This window comes from Sander lucioperca, chromosome 6, assembly GCF_008315115.2.
Source record: "Sander lucioperca isolate FBNREF2018 chromosome 6, SLUC_FBN_1.2, whole genome shotgun sequence".
Lineage (NCBI taxonomy): Eukaryota > Metazoa > Chordata > Actinopteri > Perciformes > Percidae > Sander > Sander lucioperca.
In genome coordinates, this window is record NC_050178.1 from 37,724,727 (window position 1) to 37,729,726 (window position 5,000).

At 46.3% G+C, this 5,000-nt stretch overlaps 1 protein-coding gene across 1 annotated transcript in view; it reads right to left on the reverse strand.

Moving 5' to 3' along the window:
• usp54a (ubiquitin specific peptidase 54a) overlaps nt 1-5,000 on the reverse strand; it is a 91,233-nt gene that overhangs the window by 78,365 nt on the left and 7,868 nt on the right. The gene's annotated exons all lie outside the window — the stretch shown is intronic.

The following is a 5,000-nucleotide window of genomic DNA, read 5'->3' on the forward strand; positions in this document are numbered from 1 at the left end:
AAGACTAGCAATAAAAGATGAAGGATATCCAGGAGTCCTGTACGTCAGCTTTTAGCTCCAGAAAATCCCTACGGAACTTCGTGAATTCGGGAGATTATGAGAGTGTGTATTAATAGTCTTCTTCAAGGATTTCCAAAAGCGTCTTTTCTTTATAGTCCGAGACGTCCCGCACCCGTCCCTCTCCGTGTCAACGTGCCTCGGGTGCGATGATCTTCGCCCTCCTTTCACACGGCAACACGTGCAGCTGAGCCGCGGCCACAGCTCATCCTCCTCTTCATCATCATCATCATCGTCGTCGTCGTCGTCGTCACGGCAGCCAGAATGACAGCAGAGGTCCGTGGATCAGGATGGATCTGTAGCAGGAGAAGAAAGACTTTGAGTGGTTTCTTCAAAGTTTATAACAATAATTAATAACAGTGATACGATCAATTAATGTGACCTGAAGCCTCCGTATGAAGTAACATTCAGGGTCCTATTTTAACGGTCTGAGGTCACGGCGTGAAGCGCCTGGTGCAGGTGTGTTTAGGGCGTGTCCAAATCCACTTTTGCTAGTTTGACGGCGGTAAAAAAGGGTCCGTGTGCCGGGCGCATGGTTCTAAAGGGTTGTACTTAGTGTCTTCATTAATCAGAGGGGTGTTTTGGGCGTAACATGCAATCAACCAATCAGAGATCATCTCCCATTCCCTTTAAAAGCCAGGCGCGTTTGGACCTTGGAGCATTGCTGTTATGATGGAGGATTTGCACCGTAATATTTTTATTTGTAATCTTCTGCATGTGTGTGTGCTGCTGTGCGTCCCTGTGTGTGTAACAAGCATAGTGTGCACGCTGTGCACGAGCCTAGGAGCATTTTACTAATGCTCTGTTAAAATAACAATGAAATGCTGCGTTATTGACTTTAGACCAGGTTTTTGTTGGTCAATGGTGCGATCACTTCCCACTGCCTCAAGATAGCAATACGCCCAGAATGCACCTGAACACACCTCCCTGTAAGACCAGCACGCCCAGAATGCACCTGAACACACCTCCCTGTAAGACCAGCACGCCCAGAATGCACCTGAACACACCTCCCTGTAAGACCAGCACGCCCATGGGCCACAGATGGGCGCAGGTGCATTTGCTGTTTAGACGACGTGGGCGCTGGACGGGAAACTGACAACTGGGTCGGTCTTAAACTTGCAAAGACGCTTGTGATATCAACTGCACTTTAAAATGTAACCGTCATTCTCTTTATAGGGCTGCCTTTTATATTCATTTTAATGTTCAATTTCATAATATAAACTGTGAAAACAAACTAGTCAGAACTCCCATGATGCTCTGCTGCAAAACCTCAGACAGTCGGACAGTCACAATTTCTTTAAAGCTTAGTCAAGATTATTTTAAATTTAAAATTTCAAACTCTGGATTATCGCCTCATTTAAGTTCAGCAGTAAATAAATAGCATGTTCATGAATGAATCCACACACACAGGAAGTGTGTGTGTGTGTGTGTGTGTGTGTGTGTGTGTGTGTGTGTGTGTGTGTGGTAAACTGGCGGTCAGAGCAGAGGGAGGTAAAGAAGGATTAGCCTGATCAGACTGTCTGTCTGCCCAGGATTAGCCCGTCTGTGTGTGTGTGTGTGTGTGTGTGTGTGTGTGTGTGTGTGTGTGTGTGTGTGTGTGTGTGTGTGTGTGTGTGTGTGTGTGTGTGTGTAGATTATTAGTTAATTTCAAACTGACAGAAATCTGTCTTAACTTTCACACGGGGAATCAACATCACAGGTGAGAAATGAGGCTCAGGTGACGCCTGTCTGTGTACCTGGAAGGCTCGCCAACCAATCAGAGAGTCAGGTTTACATCAGCTGGTCAGAGGTCGCTTACACTCTCCCTCCCCTGGAGACTATAGAGGACGTTTTGGTGTGAAATAGCTTATCTAACAAAACACCAGGCTGTCTCAGAGAACACACACGCACGCACGCACGCACGCACGCACGCACGCACACGCCAGGAGACGTAACACTACTGGGAAAATTGGGATGAAGCCAGCAGGGACACAGAGATACAGAGTCTGGCAGCAGACAGACACGTTATTGATTGATCTCATTCAGCCTGCACGGTCAGGACAGTTCACAGCTCTGCCAGAACTGTTTTCACCAAGCTGCTGTTCACATCCACTGCTCATCGTCACACTGAAGCCAGTCAGCATCCACTGAAAGTTGACAGGCTCAGATTATTACTCGAAGTGTCTGACAACATTATGGAAAGGATCCCTACAGAAATAGACCTTTTAGTTAAAGAGTAAGATCCTTTTAGTTTAACATGGAACAGCCCTGAAATCACCATCACCAAACTACACCAGACTCCATGTAAATAATCAGTACTTTTATCATCGTTAAACACACTTCATTCAAAGTGGACAGAAACTAAATAAAACTATCAAAAGCCGTCTTGGTTCATCTTTCCACTGTTCCAACAATCACCACTCTGGTTTGGTTGAAATAACCCCTTAATTCACCCATTTACATGTGGAGATATGCTGGCTCTATACACGCTAAAAGTCCTGATTATTTACATGGAGTCTGGTGGAAATATGCTGGCTCTATACATGCTAAAAGTCCTGATTATTTACATGGAGTCTGGTGGAAATATGCTGGCTCTACACACGCTAAAAGTAGTGATTATTTACATGGAGTCTGGTGGAAATATGCTGGCTCTACACACGTTAAAAGTCCTGATTATTTACATGGAGTCTGGTGGAAATATGCTGGCTCTATACACGCTAAAAGTCCTGATTATTTACATGGAGTCTGGTGGAAATATGCTGGCTCTATACACGCTAAAAGTCCTGATTATTTACATGGAGTCTGGTGTAGTTTGGTGATGGTGATTTCGGGGCTGTTTCATGTTAAACTAAAAGGATCTTACTCTTTAACTAAAAGGTCTATCTCTGTAGGGATCCATCCCATAATGTTGTCAGACACTTAGAATAATAATCTGAGTCTGTCAGCGGCAACAACAGAACTTTTCGTGGACGCTGACTGACGCTGAACATCTGTCCTGTAGGGTTACATTACAGCTGCTCTATTATTAATATAAAATTTCATGTTTTAGGTATTCTGCAGGATATCCAGCACCCTCCAGTTGTTATGAACATGTTTATTCCATCATGTCAACATCAATATTTCTAAAAATGAAATGTGTGATTGAGACGGAGGGAGGAGACACTCAGTAGTGGGAGGTGATGGGAAATCCGTCCAGATTTTGGTTTCCTTAGACTGAAATTAAATCTCATTTATTTCTGTAATATTTTTTGTGAGACGCTTTCTCGAAGTGAAGCTCTCCGTGCTGCTGACCTCGTTAGCAGTTAGTCCGTTTTTGGGGGGTTGGGGTGGGGAGAGATTAGGGGCCTAATGACTAAAAAGGAAAGCTCATGAATATACAGCCGTCCTTCAGAGCTGCAAAGCACCAAAATAACTCGGAGAATTTGGGAATGTGGAGCACTTCAATGACTTAATTCCACCCAGTGAAAGGAGGAATTAGCTTCTCGGCGCGTACCTCCGAGACCCTGAGACATCAGTCGACGTCTCGACTCCGCCAAGGACACTTACGACGACGGGATGAACTCTGATTTAGGCTGAAAATAAAGCCCTCTTGGTACGGGATTAATACTACCTGGGGACCTGTAGTAATGTGTGTGTACGGCTGAAACGAATAATAACTTTTTTTAGCTGCTTTTCAACAATGAATATTCAAAGCTTCGGTGGCAGTGGCAGCCGGGAACCAACATTTCCAACCGCACTTGAAGGCAGCTTTGGAAAAAGACGACGAAGTGTGTGTGTGTTTGTGTCTCTCTGTCTGTGTGTCTGTGTGTCTCTCTCTCTGTGTGTCTCTGTTTGTGTGTGTGTGTGTGTGTGTGTGTGTGTGTGTGTGTGTGTGGGGTTCTGTGTGTGTGTGTCTCTGAGTCTCTGTGTGTGTGTGTGTGTGTGTGTCGCTGTATGTGTGTGTTTGTGTGTGTCTGTGTGTGTGTGGTTCTGTGTGTGTGTCGCTGTATGTGTGTGTTTGTGTGTGTCTGTGTGTGTGTGGTTCTGTGTGTGTGTGTGTGTGTGTGTCTGTGGTTCTGTGTGTGTGTCTCTGAGTCTGTGTGTGTGTGTGTGTGTGTGTGTGTGTGTGTGTGTGTGTGTGTGTGTGTGTGTGTCTGTGTCTGTGTCTGTGTGTCTGTGTATAAAGGCGACAAAGTGAGAGATGAAGCGACTGTTGTTTCCTGGGCAGTTCAGTGCTTGCGTTTCATTTTTTTTTTTACCTTCGTAGTGTTTACGTAACTTTTTGACAGTAACGTTACGGGACTCGAGCGCCGCGATACGGACAGACGAGCCTGATCTCCAGTTACATGATTGTCCACCGCAGGTCGACGTTGGGTTACTTTTCTCCAAAAGTCGATTCAGACTTTTCAACAAGACATATTGGCAATTGAACAATTTATTCATTTGACAAACCGGAGCCTCAGTAGCGTGAGGAAGAACCATACACAGCCACAACAGCCTGGCTCCTCCTCCTCATGCTGGTCACCAGGAGGTGAGGAAGAACCATACACAGCCACAACAGCCTGGCTCCTCCTCCTCATGCTGGTCACCAGGAGGTGAGGAAGAACCATACACAGCCACAACAGCCTGGCTCCTCCTCCTCATGCTGGTTACCATCCTGGTCACACTGCTGTGGGATGGCCTCCCATTCTTCAACCAGCATTTGTCGCAAGTCAGCCAACGTGGTCGTGTTGGTCACTCTGGCACCAACAGCACGGCCAAGCTGATCCTACAGGTGTTCAACGGGGTTGAGGTCAGGACTGCTGGTTGAAGAATGGGATGCCATCCCACAGCAGTGTGTGACCAGGCTGGTGACCAGCATGAGGGGGAGGAGCCAGGCTGTTGTGGCTGTGTATGGTTCTTCCTCACCTCCTGGTGACCAGCATGAGGAGGAGGAGCCAGGCTGTTGTGGCTGTGTATGGTTCTTCCTCACGCTACTGAGGCTC